Raw genomic sequence first — 16,382 nt, 5'->3', positions numbered from 1 at the left:
GACTGGGAGGCTACAAATTATTCGCCAGGAATATCAACTGGTTAACGTGTCCAGTGTCAAGAGCGGAGCGCTTTTTGTTAACAATATTCCCAGCTGTGGAAAAGACTCGCTCAGAACGCACTGATGTCCCGGGAACACTCAGGTACTTTCTTGCAAGCTGCGCCAGGTGGGGATATTTTGCGCTACCCAGCGTCTTCCACCATAGAAGAGGATTGCTGTCTGCTGGCGTCGTTGTCTCTCTTCGGTAGGACCACATCTCTTGGTGCAGTACATTTTCTTGGTTGTCTCTCGTCTCGCCCCTTCCCTTGTATGTTTCTCCAAACAGATCGCCCATTGCCGTCAGGGCCGTTTTTCGTGGATGAGTGTCTGAGCTTAACGAATGCTCATCTGTCCCACTTTCAAATCTCACGGCCATTTCTTCTTTAATGTTTGTGTGCACTTGGTCCTTCTGTTCCTCTGATAAATGCATTAAACTATGAAAGCGGGGATCCAGGTATGCTGCTTTATTCAATAACATGAATGTTGCTTCGTTATTTTTGTCATAACGCTTCCTCAAATCTGTGTCGATCTTTGCGGTCATTTCCCTCAAGCTGGGCATTGCATTAGGAATGGGTGAGCCAATTTGACACAGTAGTACATGCTGTAAAGGCAATACAGCAGAAGCTGTGGGATATTTGTTAGTTGACAAAGCCTCAGTCGCAATCTTGAACGGTCTAAGTATTTCACGCATCTGTTCGACCATGGACCATTCAGTTGTGGTTAGTTCGAGATTTGACCATTTTTTCTCAAATATTACAGCTGCCTGTTGTTCCGATGCCCTGCAGATCATTTCATATGTACTATTCCATCGCTTGATGCAATCGTTAATTAATTTATCAGTTTTCAAGCCCAGCAAACGCCGTTTATCCTCCAATAGGTAGCTGTCGGTAGGTGACCTGCCGAAATGTGCGGCTGCTTTCTTTAGCCTGCTAAGTGTCGTGTCTATGGCTCTGACGTCTAGCCCTTTACGTACAGCTAGATTGATTGTATGTGCCATGCAAGGTATGTTAACGGTATCAAGGTACCTCTCCACAGCATTCACATATTTATGTCCATTGTCTGTTGTGACTGCGATCACCGATTCACGAGGAATGTGAAAATCCCTCAGTGTGCCAGAAATGCACTCCGCGACATTTTCTGCAGTGTGGCTACTTCTCAAATCTTTCGTTTGTAGGACAAAATCGTTCGGTTCCCATGCCTCCAACATTACGTGTGCTGTAACTGTAACATAAGAGTCTGTGGCTATAGACGTCCACCCATCTGTAGTGAGTGCAATTTCCTTATCGCTTAGTATCTGGCGTACATTTTCAATAGTAGTATCGTAGAGTTTCACAGTGTTTTTAGTTATTGTGGTTCTGCTTGGGATAGTGTAACGTGGCTCAATTTCACGGAGAAAATCTTTTAAAGCCTCCACCTTCCATGATGCTTATTGGCCGCATGTCTTTACATATGAATTTGGTGAGTTGTGAAGTGATCGCCTCTTTTCGTGTAGAGGACAGAGCAGCCGAAGGTGAGAAAAATGTTGTCAGCCTCGGTTGTTTAGCAGCAGACGCACCAGCAGGGTCCTGCAGTTCTTTGTATTCGGCCGGATGATGGAACTGCATGTAGGTTGGTCGTGGAACTATGGTATGCTAGTTCACGCTCACATAGTTTGCATATTACCTTGTCCTTGTTTTCAGTCTTTCCATTTACAGTCCAAAAACCAAAGTGTTTCCAAATCGCACTCCTAAGATTCTCTGGAGTGACGATCTTTCTGGTATGCTGATCATCGGGCTCGTTGTCGGCAGCACCAAATTCCTCCATTTTCTGGTTTCTGGATGCAGCCTAGGCCTACGTTTCCGCTCCATGGACTTATGGGTAATGGACTTATGGGTAATTAGAGCTGGAATTCTTGCCGTAGCCTACTTTCGGCATTTTTGACATTGATTAATTAATAATTTTAAAGTACAATAAATGTATTTATTTATTTATTTTATTTGAATTTCCCCATTTACGTTCGAATCTCGTGTTTTTATGCAAATTCGAAATTAAATTCGATATTCGAATATAATGTGACAGCAGTAAGTGACAGTAAGTAAATTGAAAAAGTCTTTGACACAGCCATTAGGAGCATACGCAGATACAAGAGCAATACGCCGCCCTTCAACAAAAACCTTAACCAAAGTTATCCTACCCGACTCGTCAGAGAAACACTCATGCACAACCATATTTAATCTGCGGCGACAGAGTATCGCTACCCCTCTCGTTCTACTGTTTGCGCACGATGATGCCACAACCTTGAAATATTTGTTAGCTAGTCCGTTCACATCAGAGGATAATCTGTGGGTTTCTTGTAAAAGGATGATGTCTGCCCCCCTCTTACGAACCACCTCCATCAGTGCAACACGCTTGCTATGGTGATTCAGACCATTGGCATTAAGGCTAATAAACGTTAGAATCGCCATGGGCTGAGAGTGTAAAAACGGCTGACTAGACAGACCACTGACCTGGCATTCGTCCGAGTGAAAGATGCATCAATGAAAACAGTAACAAAAAAACCCCCAACTAAACCCACCCACATAACATTAACCCCATTGCGCACACAGGCATAGAGATGTTCCTGCATTTCTCTAGGCTGTGACTGGTATGCAAAGCAATGCTTCTATCCAGCAAATTCGACCAGAATTATATTCAAGAAACAACATGAAAGATAAGCAGTACATGAAGATAATTAGGCCACTACGAACAGTAGCCCAGAAACAACCATCGACAATAACATTAGAAGTAGTCCTACAGCCAGAGGAAGTGCGACCAATATTGAATTATAGCCTAATGGCTAGGCCTGAGTTGGGAGGGGAGAAAAAAAAACCACATACTGTATTATGAAATAAAAAATAATAATTGCAAAAAGCCTCACCTCCCCACACTATAAAAACAACATAAAAGATAGGCCTAAACAGTATATGTACATAATTAGGCCACAATGAACAGTAGCCCAAAAACAATCGACCTTAAAAGTAAAACCATAGGCTATAGGCCTAGAGCCCAGGCGGAGGCGGAGAAAAGTGTAGGCCTATTACGAAAATATTTTATAGGCCTAGGCTAATAAGCCACTAACCTAACCTTACTCGGTAATGAGTGTTTGGCCTATCACACAAACCACACTTCCATGGTAGGACACAGGAAATAATAACATTCAGAAGTAGGCCTACAGCCAGAGGGAGTGCGACCAATATTGATTTATAGCCTAATATAAGGCTGAGTCGGGAGGGGGAAAACAAAAACACATAAGCCTACTCAACAAAATTAGCTTAATGATAAATGTATTATGAAATGAATTACAGAAAGCCTCACCTCCCTACACCTTAGGCTAGATAAATAAACAGCCAGGTAGGCTATAATAATATGTTGTGGTGACCCACAGCTATATAACGAGAGACATTCACCTAACAGGACGGAGTACCTTTAAGGGAAGAGGCGAGGGGTCAAATAATGCACTTCCGCTTCCGGTTGACAGTTGAGTTCAGTGTCGTTGTCGAATGTATGACATGCAAAGTTGGAGCTAGTAAACTACCTCGACTACGTCTACTCTCACGTCTCCTGTCTCGTTGTTTTCTAACTCCACATTGGTGACCCCGACGTGATCGAACTACTAATACGAGTATGTCTGACAACGAAGACGCCGGGAATAATGCTGCCGCGGTACCCGCTCCCGACGCCGGTGCTAACAACATGGCTATTGCTAACGCTAGCATTTATGCCGCTACTGTGAAGCTACCCGACTTTTGGCAGCATAATCCACGGCCGTGGTTTCAACATGTGGAAGCCCAGTTCCAGCTGAGAGGGATAACGCAGGATGCAACGCAGTACTTCCACGTAGTGGCGGCGTCAGACGCATCGACAACGGCGCGAGCAATGACACTGTTGGAAGCTCCGCCAGCTGCTGGCAAGTACGATGCTATAAAGACATTCCTCCTGAAACTATTTGAACTGTCGGAGCTGGAGAAGGCAGACCGTTTACTGTCCCTGAATGGCCTCGGCGACGGCAAACCGTCTGAGTTAATGGAAAAAATGCTGTCTGTGCTGGGATCGGCTGATCCGGCCTTTCTTTTCACACACATTTTTCTGAGGCAGCTCCCCGCGCCTGTACGCACAGCACTGGCCAGTTCTCCTCTCACCGCTTCCAAGGACTACCGTTCTCTGGCTGCTGAAGCAGACAGGGTTTTCCTTGCCAACCGGCAACAGTTTGTGCATGCCCTGCTACCCCACAAGACCGCCCCACCACCACCTGTGTACGACTATATGGACACCGCGGCTGCGGTGACAGCCCGCCGCCAACCTGACGACGGGCTCTGTTATTACCATGCCAGGTTTGGGGCAAAAGCAAAACAGTGTCGCAAACCCTGCAGTTACAGGGTTCAGGGAAACGCCAAGGCCGGCGCTCGTTAACGGCTATGGGCGCCGGCCGTGGCTGCAAGCTGTTGTTAATCAGAGACTCCTTGTCGGGCCGGCGGCTGCTGGTTGACTCTGGTGCTCAACGCAGCATACTACCAGCACAAGCTGTGGACACGATGACCGACAGTCACGGCCCCCAGATGGACGCCGCCAACGGCACGTCCATTCGGACGTACGGTATCAGACATGTGGACGTGTGTTTTGGCGGCCGACGTTTCGGCTGGGACTTTGTGATGGCTGCTGTATCCACCCCGCTCCTAGGTGCGGATTTCCTCTGTGCTTTCAACCTGCTGGTGGATGTTAAAAACTGTCGCGTGATTGATGCCGTCTCTTTTGCGTCATACCCCTGCACGCTTGGGGGGGCTGGAGCGCTGTGCCTCGCTAACACACTCTCCACCGGGGCTCCATACCAACGCCTGCTCGCAAATTTCCCCGAGCTCACCACACCCACCTTCTCCTCGGCGGTGGCCAAGCACGGCGTGGAACATCATATCACCACAGTGGGCCTCCCAGTTTATTCCCGGGCCCGACGCCTCGACTCGGCCAAGCTCGCAATAGCCAGGGAGGAGTTTTCGACTATGGAGCGCCTCGGCATTGTCCGCCGTTCTGACAGCCCGTTGGCTTCCCCTCTTCACATGGTTACTAAGGCCGACGGGGGTTGGCGCCCGTGCGGGGACTACCGTCGCCTAAACAATGCCACGACCCCCGACCGGTACCCCATACCGCACATACAAGATTTCTCTACCCACCTGACGGGCGCTGCAATCTATTCCAAAATCGACTTAGTGCGGGGGTATCACCAAGTGTCGGTCCACCCACTGGATGTCCCAAAAACGGCTGTCATCACACCCTTTGGGCTCTTTGAGTTCTTACGTATGCCTTTCGGCCTTAAAGGGGCGGCGCAGACGTTTCAGCGCCTTATGGATTCTGTGCTCCGCAACATGCCATTTTTGTTTGTGTACTTAGACGACATCCTCGTGGCCAGCGCGTCGGCGGAGGAACACATGACGCACCTCAGCCAGCTGTTCGACAGGCTCAGCGAACACGGCCTCATCATCAACCCAGCTAAGTGTCAGTTCGGGGAGTCGTCCATCACCTTCCTCGGGCACCACATCACTCCACAGGGGGCCGTTCCCCTCCCTGCCAGGGTTGAGGCTGTCACCATGTTCCCCCGCCCCCGCACTGTACAGTCGCTGCAGGAATTCCTGGGCATGGTGAACTTTTATAACCGTTTCCTGCCCCGTGCCGCCCACATCATGCGTCCCCTGTACGAGGCCCTGTGGGGTAAGAAGTCTAAGGACGAGCTGGACTGGTCTTCGGGGATGGACGAGGCTTTTGTGGCCGCCAAGACCGCGCTGGCCAACGCTGCGCTGCTAGCTCACCCGTCGCCTGCCGCCCCCATAGCCCTTACAACAGATGCCTCCGAGTACGCCGTGGGGGCCGTGTGTGAGCAGTGGGTGGGGGGGGGGGGCTGGCAGCCGTTGGCGTTCTTCAGTAAACAACTCCGTGAGAGCGAGCGCAAATACAGCACCTTTGATAGGGAACTACTGGGTCTCTTCCTCGCAACCAGACACTTTAGGTTCCTATTGGAGGGCCGACAGTTCACCGCTTTCGTGGACCACAAACCGCTGACGTTCTGTATGGCCAAAACCTCAGAACCATGGTCTAGGCGTCAGCAGCGCCATCTCGCGGCGGTTTCCGAGTTTACCACGGACATACAACACGTGTCGGGCAAGGATAACTTCGTCGCCGACTGCCTTTCACGGGCGGTTGTTAACGCTGTTCACTTGGGACTCGACTACGCTGCTATGGCAGCGGACCAAGCCAAGGACGCGACCGTTCAAGACTACCGGTCGACCCCTACGGCGCTACGGCTGGAGGACGTGACGTTCGACGCGGCTGACACCACCCTCCTCTGTGACATCTCCACCGGTCAACCGCGCCCCCTGGTGCCTACTTCCTGGCGGCGCCGAGTTTCCGACACCGTCCACGGCCTTTCCCACCCAGGAGTGAAGGCCTCGACCCAGCTGGTGAGCGTCAAGTTCGTTTGGCCTGGGCTCCGTAAGGATGTTAGAGCCTGGGCCGGCTCGTGTGTGGCGTGCCAACGCGCCAAGGTGCACCGCCATACCAAGGCCCCTTTGGCGGCGTTTGTGGTTCCAGAGAGGCGGTTTGACCACGTCAATGTTGACCTGGTGGGTCCCCTGCCCCCCTCCCGTGGTTATACATTCCTCCTCACTATTGTGGACAGGGCCACCAGGTGGCCGGAGGCTATTCCCTTGTCCTCCACGACGGCAGCAGAGGTAGCACGGGCGTTCATCGGCTGCTGGGTTGCCCGTTTCGGCACGCCTGGTGACATCACGAGCGACCGGGGCTCCCAGTTTACCTCGGAGCTCTGGACGGCGGTCGCTGAGCACCTGGGGGTGAAGATCCACCGCACTACGGCGTACAACCCGCAGAGCAACGGACTTTGTGAGCGGTTCCATCGGGACATGAAAGCCGCTCTGCGGGCAAGCCTCACTGGCTGCGACTGGATGGACCGGCTCCCGTGGGTCATGCTCGGCCTGCGTTCGGCCCCGAAGGAAGACCTCCAGACCTCCTCCGCTGAGCTGGTGTATGGCCAGCCCCTGCGGGTTCCGGGGGAGTTTCTTCCGGATGCTACGGCTCCCTGGTCGGCCGCCACTCACCTCAGTGCGTCCCAGAGCGCTGCCGGTGCCTTCGTTCCCGTTCCGATGTCTCAACACTGCCTCCCCCGGTCCTACGTCTGCCATCGGCGAGGTACGTCTTCATTAGGCACGACAGCCATCGGTCCCCACTGCAGCCGCCATACGACGGGCCCTTCCGCGTCCTGGGGGCGGGGGATAAGAACTTTGTGGTGGACATGGGGGGCAGGCCGGAGTGGGTCGCTATAGACCGTCTCAAGCCCGCTCACTTGGACATTGGGGAGCCAGTGCAATTGGCCCTACCCCCGCGGCGGGGGCGCCCTCCTAGGTCGGCCCCGGCACCTGCCTCTGTTCCTGCTTCGGCCCCGCCTATGGCCTGGGTTTCGGCCCCATCTGTTTCCCCTCCTGTGAAGCGCAGCCGTTATGGCTGCAGGGTCCGCCCCCCGACTCGTCACCTGTTTTCCCCGTGACTTTGCACTATGTCATTGACTGTTCTGTTGTAGAGTCTATTTTTATGTTCATGACTTGCACTTTTGCTGTTTTGCATTGTTTTGTGTAGGTGAATTCTGGGGGGGGGCCTGTGTGGTGACCCACAGCTATATAACGAGAGACATTCACCTAAGAGGACGGTGTACCTTTAAGGGAAGAAGCGAGGGGTCAAATAATGCACTTCCGCTTCCGGTTGAGAGTTGAGTTCAGTGTCGTTGTCGAATGTATGACATGCAAAGTTGGAGCTAGTAAACTACCTCGACTACGTCTACTCTCACGTCTCCTGTATCGTTGTTTGCTAACTCCACAATGTATAATATATATTATTAAACTGGCAACTTCTTCAGGACATTGAAGACGGCCTTAAAATGGCGCATAAATCTTATCCAAACTGGCGTCCAATAATGTAGGCTAGGCCTAGATCAGATTATTGTGTGAAAAAAAAAAAGCGACCAGATAGGCTAATATAGAAACAAAAAATATAGCCGTCTGGCCGACTACAAGTAGCACACAGACATCAAACTCAAGAACAGGGCACCTACCCCAGCAAAATTACACATTAGTGAACGGCATCAGACGTCAGTCCAGGTCCACAAACGAAGGTCAGTGGCAGCTAGTAGCGGAGATTAGCCGCCAAGATCAGGCTGGACCCAGGGCGTCCAGAAACCGCATGGCTTTCTTGGGGTCGGCAAAGATGTGACGCTCTCCGGGTTTGGGGAGCAGGACCAGACCGGCGCTGAAGTTGTAGTGGTATCTGAAGGACGGGTGGTCCTGTCGCAGCCTCCTCCGAACCTCATCGAACTTGGCCCGTTTCTGCGCGTGGACGGTAGAAAGATCCGGAAAGATGTGAATCCGTGCGTCCTTGTATTTAAGAACACCCATCTTCCGCTCCTTCTCCAGAATATCCTCCTTCTCCCTGAAGGTCTGCAGGCAGAGCAGGTAGTGCCTGGCCGCGGGACGGTTCCCTTCTTCCCCGCTCCGCACGCGTCCCACACGATGAGCTCTCTCAACTCTGGGCAGAGTGGTCAGGTTCAGCATGTCTTTCAGGAACCTCGCAGCAAACTCGTGCTGCGGAGGCGACTCAGAACTCTCCGGCAAACTCCGTCTCCTGGAGTTTGTTAATGGCGGGAGGTTGCCTAAACGCCTCAGGATGCGCCACTTTGAGAATGCAGTGCAGGTTCACACCATTCCAGCTTTGAAGGACTGAAGAAAACCAAGTTTCGTGTATATTTTTGACGATCCATCCACCATCAACCTAACTGAACTAAACTACCAAGACGGTGTCCGCCGCTTACGGAAGCTGAGACCCACGCGGCCGAGGCCTTGTCGGAGGGACCTGCTAACTGCTAGCCTGCTACCTTAGTAAGCTAGCCCACCTCCGCTATTTCTCTCGTCTTGGAAATCAGTCCTTCCTCTTGTTTTTCTTCTCGTTTCCATCTTTTCTACACACTCCAGGTTAGGACTAGTGTTGCGAGTTTAACCCTTAACCCCTAGACCCGAGTAGTCCGTAACATAATTTGGGGCACTCGTCCGCGATTTATTTGAAGATTAAATGCATATTAATGTTTGATAAAACCGGTTTGCGATTAGACGTCAGTAGCGAGTTACAACCAAGCTTCCTGCTTGTGAGAAGAGGCACAACTGAGTTGGTTTCAGCTCAGGGAAAGGCGCATGTTGCCAGGTTTAGAAGAAGGCCACAGACATACAGCTACGTGCAGAATAGCTGCACGGTGCTGACGTCGCACTTAAAACAGGTGGTTGCGTATGTATGCAAAGCTAAGCTAGCTAGAAGGGAAGTTAGTGAATGCATTTATCGTGTGTGTTGAGGTTAAAACGGGGATATAGGTCTACAGGTTGATAACAGGTTGGTTTGGCTTGTTAGCTGATAGCTACTTGGCTAATGGTGGCAGGTGTTTTGCCGGTGTGAACTGCAGCGTATCGGTTTTGGGTCTTCGAGTAACATCGTGAGCGCTCTGTGTGCGGTCTGTTCATATCAATTTCAGGGAATATTTCGATTTATGAGCTACCTCTTGTTGCAGGCTATATGTTTTGTCGGTAAGGCTATTTGGTAATATTTATCTTAGAGGTAATTTTGTGAGAGTCTTGTCTCATTTGGTTAGCCTAACTTTTGAGAGAATTTGATAACGATAACCATGGCAACGTTCAATGTAGAGGAGTTTTGTGGGAGTGATTTTGGGCGCAAGGAATTGCGTAAGCTTAAAAAGGAAGATTTGCTTTCAGTAGCTCAATATTGTGAGGTAGACGTCACTCCAGAGACGAAAAAGCCAGAGATTGTGGAGACTCTGATTTCAGTGTTACACCTAAAAGATCACGTACATGAACGAGCAGAGAGAGGGGGCGAGCGGCTGTTTCAGCTTGAGTTGGCAAGCTGACATTACAGCAAGAGAAGCTTAAAGTGAATAACATTGACTTACAACATAAGCACGAAGCTTGTTTTGATGTTTCTAGCTGTTTGACACTCATGTCAAAATTTAACCGAGATGATGTGGGCTCTTTCTTTGACGCTTTTGAGAAAATTGCCAAAGAGCTAGAATGGCCTGAGAATAGGTGGACGTTGCTTATCCAGAGTGTATTGAGGGCAGAGCCCAGGAAGCTTATGCTGTGTTAGATGCTTCTGACGGCAGAGACTATGATACTGTGTGGAACGTGGTTCTGACAGCCTATGAGGTGGTGCCAGAAGCCTATCGACAGAAGTTTAGGTCTCTGCAGCATAAATCAAGTTAAACTTGACTTGATTTGGCTAGGCAACAGGAGGTTGTGTTTGACAGGTGGTTAGCAAGCAGTAACACTCACACCTTTCAAGAGTTGCAGCAACTTATGCTGGTGGAGCAGTTCAAAACCAGTTTACCCCGGCATATGGAGATACATCTAAATGAGATGGGCATTACTGAGTTAAGAAAAGGTGCTATGGCAGCAGATTCTTATGAGTTAACTCACAGAGAAATGTCATGGAAAGGAAAGTTTGGCAGACAGGATAGGAGGCAGGCTGCAACTGACAGGCCTGGTGAGGCTGTCACGACAGAATCTACTCCCACCTCTGTTCGGTCTCCAGGGAAAAGATAGGAGAAGCCTTATGTGGCTCCGCTGCATCCGGGGTGTGACCCGGAGATGGCCAGCACCTCCTCCACCAGCTGGTCCATGCTAGCACAACTTGTGTTGTGACTGTGTGCTGTGTGTTTTGTTTGGTCACGAGTTGTAGCTGGTTCACCTGCGGGTCGAACGCAGCTACGTTATCTGGCGTGGGTCGTCACAGTGACCGTGTTGTGTGTGCTACTTTGTGTTGTCTGTCAGTAACTTGTGGTTGAGGGCCACTTTGTAGGTGACCATGTGTTGATGGGAAGGTGCTGGCCATTTTTGGGTCACGTTTTACTGTTATGTTATGTAGCACATTGTCAGTTTTTTTTTTTTTGTTCTTGTTGGGTTTTTGTTAACAGGCCTGTAAGGGCTGTTTTTATGGGTGGGGGTGTTACGGCCACGGCCGTGTCCGTATAGTTTTGTTTTGTTCCTTCCTGTATCTAACCCTCACTCTGGCTCTACATTCAGGTATCCGCCAAGTGCTGCTCATCACCTAATCAACCGGTCAACAAATCAAGCATTTCCATTAACTGTACATAGTCTTGTTGTTGTTTTAGGAAATGAGAAAATAATATAAAAAGGATAAAACAAAAAGAAAAAAGTCCCCCAAATAGGTTGAAACCAGATGTTGGTTTTTTTTGTTGTAAGGGGGGAAGAATGTTAGAAGTGATGGGGGTTATAGCTGCCTTTTCCCCCTCTTCTTTTCTTACTTACTAGGACTGGTTTTCATTGAGAAATGACTGGAGGTGTGGTTAAGCAGGGTTTATAAGAGGACGTCACCGTGAGGTGCGGGTGCGTCTCCTGGAGTTTGTTAATGGCGGGAGGTTGCCTAAACGCCTCAGGATGCGCCACTTTGAGAACGCAGTGCAGGTTCACACCATTCCAGCTTTGAAGGACTTTGAAGAAAACCAAGTCTCGTGTATATTTTTGAGGATCCATCCACCATCAACCCAACTGAACTAAACTACCAAGACGGTGTCCGCCGCTTACGGAAGCTGAGACCCACGTGGCTGAGGCCTTGTCGGAGGGCCCTGCTAACTGCTAGCCTGCTACCTCTGTAAGCTAGCCCACCTCCGCTATTTCTCTCGTCTAGGAAATCAGTCCTTCCTCTTGTTTTTCCCCTCGTTTCCATCTTTTCTACACACTCCAGGTTAGGACTAGTGTTGCGAGTTTAACCCTTAACCCCTAGACCCGACTAGTCTGTAACACCGCGGTCAGGTCAAATAGTCACAATCAGGCAGTTATGTAGTAATTGTGACAGCTCTACTATCACTCATACTGCCCATGCATTATCACTACACTACACAATCGCTTCATAAACTACACAAGTTGTTGAAATGTATTGTTAGCAGTCATTCTTATGATAAATATGTAACACATATGTAACGGTGTTGCTGACTGACCCTGACGTCTGGATTTGCAGATCTAGATTAAAACATATAGGTTTTTGTTAGTTTACCTTGGTAAATATCTGTATTTCAGGCTGCTGGTTAAGTCTTATGGTTGAGTACTCAGTATTTGGTAAGGTAATCAAGGTAATCTGACTGCAGACTGTGATGTTTACTTCTGTGTTTTCATGTGTGCATCACATGAGGTGGGTACATGAAGTTTTCTGAAGTAAAGACCTCTACTCTTCCAAGCCACTTAAGACAGGTGCTAGTTAGGCCCCACAAACATTACTTAGTCATTACTTTGAGCTTCTATTAAAAACCTCTTAAACGGGCTTTGTAAACCAGCACCTGCATGTGAACACAGGGAGCTGACGGTCTGACATTCATTTTAAGACGAGAGCTTAAAACAAGTAGAATGTAAGTATGCATATTGGTGTGCACAGCAACAGTGCATGCAGTGTTGTGTCAGTGTGCACCGTGGCAGCATGGCATGACTAGCGGTGTGTCCTGCAGGTGGTAATGTGGTGTGGAAGATGGGGTGACAGGGTTTGTCCTGCAGGTGGTACTGTGGTGTGGAAGATGGGGTGACAGGGTGTGTCCTGCAGGGGTGTGGTGTGGTGTGGGAAACGGGGGGACAGCGTTTGTCCTGCAGGTGGGTAGTATAGTATGGAAGACAGGGTGATGGGGAGTGTCCTGCAGGTGGGTGGTGTAGTGTGGAAGATGGGGTGAAAGGGTGTGTCCTGCAGGTGGTAGTGTGGTGTGGAAGATGGGGTGACAGGGTGTGTCCTGTAGGTGTGTGGTGTGGTGTGGAAGACGGGGGGGGGAGAGCATTTGTCCTTCAGGTGGGTAGTGTAGTATGGAAGATTGGGTGACAGGGTTTGTCCTGCAAGTGGGTGCTGTAGTGTGGAAGACGGGGTGACAGGGTGTGTCCTGCAGGTGGGTGGTGTAGTGTGGAAGATGGGGGGGGGGGCAGGGTGTGTCCTGCAGGTGGGTGGTGTAGTGTGGAAGACGGGGTGACAGGGTGTGTCCTGCAGGTGGGTGGTGTAGTATGGAAGACGGGGTGACAGGGTGTGTCCTGCAGGCGGGTGGTGTAGTGTGGAAGATGGGGGGACGATGTGTCCTTCAGGTGGGTGGTGTAGTGTGGAAGATGGGGGGACAGGGTGTGTCCTGCAGGTGGGTGGTTTAGTGTGGAACACGGGGTGACGGAGTGTGCTTCAGGTGGGTGGTGTAGTGTGGAAGATGGGGGGACGGTGTGTCCTGCAGGTGGGTGGTATAGTGTGGAAGATAGGGTGACGGAGTGTGCTGCAGGTGGGTGGTATAGTGTGGAAGATGGGGTGACGGAGTATCCTGCAGGTGGGTGGTGTAGTGTGGAAGATGGGGGGGGGGGGACGGTGTGTCCTGCAGGTGGGTGGTGTGGTGTGGAAGACGGGGGGGAGAGCATTTGTCCTGCAAGTGGGTAGTGTAGTATGGAAGACGGGGTGACAGGGAGTGTCCTGAAGGTGGGTGGTGTAGTGTGGAAGATCGGGTGAAAGGGTTTGTCCTGCAGGTGGTAGTGCGGTGTGGAAGATGGGGTGATAGGGTGTGTCCTGCAGGTGGGTGGTGTAGTGTGGAAGATTGGGTGACAGGGTTTGTCCTGCAGGTGGGTGCTGTAGTGTGGAAGACGGGGTGACAGGGTGTGTCCTGCAGGTGGGTGGTGTAGTGTGGAAGATGGGGGGGGGGACAGGGTGTGTCCTGCAGGTGGGTGGTGTAGTGTGGAAGACGGGGTGACAGGGTGTGTCCTGCAGGTGGGCGGTGTAGTATGGAAGACGGGGTGACAGGGTGTGTCCTGCAGGCGGGTGGTGTAGTATGGAAGACGGGGTGACAGGGTGTGTCCTGCAGGCGGGTGGTGTAGTGTGGAAGATGGGGGGACGGTGTGTCCTTCAGGTGGGTGGTGTAGTGTGGAAGATGGGGGGACAGGGTTTGTCCTGCAGGTGGGTGGTTTAGTGTGGAAGATGGGGTGACAGGGTTTGTTGTCTTAAAGCAATACCATGAAAGGCAAATGATGGAACATGTTCTGGCTTTTCTCTCCTTCTTTTTTTGGGTCCCCCCCCCCCGTTTTTTTTCTACCCAATTGTACTTGGCCAGTTAGCCCACTCTTCTGAGCCATCACAGTTAGTGCTCCACCCCCTCTGCTGATCTGGGGAGGGCTGCAGACTACCACATGCCTCCTCCGATACATGTGGAGTTTCACCAGGGGGACGTAGCGCGTGGGAGGATCACGCTATCCCCCCGGGTTCCCCTTCCCTCCTGAACAGGCGCCCCAACCGACCAAAGGAGGTGCTAGTGCAGCGACCAGGACACATACCCACATCAGGCTTTTCACCCACAGACACGGCCAATTTTGTCTGTAGAGACGCCCGACCAAGCTGGAGGTAACACGGGGATTTGAACTGGCGGTCCCTGTGTTGGTAGGCAATGTAATAGACCACCACGCCATCCAGACGCCACTACGAGAAGCTTTTAATATTCCTTGAACATGTATGGATGGGCACTTATGCAACTGGACTAAAAGGACCGATTGTTAGAGATTTCCTCCCACAGTCCAAATCAGTTGAACCGGCCATACCACATTGTTGCTTGGTGTGTGTGTGTGTGTGTGTGTGTGTGTGTGTGTGTGTGTGTGTGTGTGTGTGTGTGTGTGTCAGCCAGCCAGCCCTGTGATGGCCTGGCAGCCTGTCCAGGATGTCTCCCCACCTGCCACCCAATGACTGCTGGGATAGGCTCCAGCATTACCACGACCCTGAGAGCAGGATGAGCAGTTTGGATGGATGGATAGATGGACGGATGGTTAGAGGATCTGCATACTTGAATAAGAGTTTGGATGGATGGATGGTTAGTTAGAGGATCTGCGTACTTGAATACATGTTTGGATGGATGGATGGTTAGAGGATCTGCATACTTGAATAAGAGTTTGGATGGATGGATGGTTAGTTAGAGGATCTATGTACTTGAATACATGTTTGGATGGCTGGATGGATGGATGGATGGTTAGAGGATCTGCATACTTGAATATGTGTTTGGATGGATGGATGGCTGGATGGTTAGAGGATCTGCATGCTTGAACACGTGTTTGGATGGATGGCTGGATGGATGGATGGTTAGAGGATCTACATACTTGAATAAGTGTTTGGATGGATGGTTAGAGGATCCACATAGTTGAATACTTTTTTTGGATGGATGGATGGATGGTTAGAGAATCTGCATACTTGAATAAGTGTTTGGATGGATGGTTGGATGGATGGCTGGATGGATGGTTAGAGGATCTGCATACTTGAACAAGAGTTTGGAGTAAAAAACTGAAATGTATGGCTTCAAGTATGACATATGTCAGGCTGGATGAAGCGTTAACATTTCACTAGCAGTATAATCACATCTGCAGTACCTGCAGTACATGTGCCGACATTACACCCTGATGGTTGAATGTTACACACACAAGTCCCACATGCTTGTGTATCCAACTACTTCTGTCACAGACACACAACATGTTACACATTTTATTTAAAGGCGCCTTTCATGACACTCCAGGTCACCTTACATCAAATGCAATAAAACACAGTGAGTAACAGAGCATACATCAGCAGCAGTAAAGAAACAACAAAAAGGTGCAGTGAAAGTGATAAAGTGAGTAAGCTAGTGTGAAAAGGTGAGTTTTAAGATAAAGTGAGTATACTAATGTAAAAAGGTGGGTTTTAAGATAAAGTGAGTAAGCTAGTATAAAAAGGTGGGTTTTAAGATAAAGTGAGTATACTAGTGTAAAAAGGTGGATTTTAAGATAAAGTGAGTATACTAGTGTAAAAAGGTGGGTTTTAAGATAAAGTGAGTATACTAGTGTAAAAAGGTGGGTTTTAAGATAAAGTGAGTATACTAGTGTAAAAAGGTAGGTTTTAAGATAAAGTGAGTAAGCTAGTGTAAAAAGGTGGGTTTTAAGATAAAGTGAGTATACTAGTGTAAAAAGGTGGGTTTTAAGATAAAGTGAGTATGCTACTGTATGTATTACCCCACTGCTCTGGTCCTTACACCCTGGTGTAGTACAGGTGAATACCCTACCTACTATATTACCCCACTGCTCCAGTCCTTACACCGTGGTGCAGTACAGGTGAACACCATACCTATTATATTACCCCACTGCTGTGGTTGTTACACCACGGTGCAGTATAGGTGAACACCATACCTCCTATATTACCCAACTGAAGCGTGAACAGCAGTTCTGCAGGTGAAGTTAGCTGGGAGTGCT

At 49.9% G+C, this 16,382-nt stretch overlaps 1 protein-coding gene across 6 annotated transcripts in view; it reads left to right on the top strand.

Annotated features, from left to right (window-relative positions):
• ctns (cystinosin, lysosomal cystine transporter) overlaps window positions 1-16,382 on the top strand; it is a 44,202-nt gene that overhangs the window by 15,247 nt on the left and 12,573 nt on the right. The window lies entirely within an intron of this gene.

Source organism: Lampris incognitus, chromosome 3 (genome assembly GCF_029633865.1).
Source record: "Lampris incognitus isolate fLamInc1 chromosome 3, fLamInc1.hap2, whole genome shotgun sequence".
Taxonomy (NCBI): Eukaryota; Metazoa; Chordata; class Actinopteri; order Lampriformes; family Lampridae; genus Lampris; species Lampris incognitus.
The sequence above is the reverse complement of the archived record's forward strand: the minus strand, read 5'-3'. Positions and strand labels throughout refer to the sequence as shown.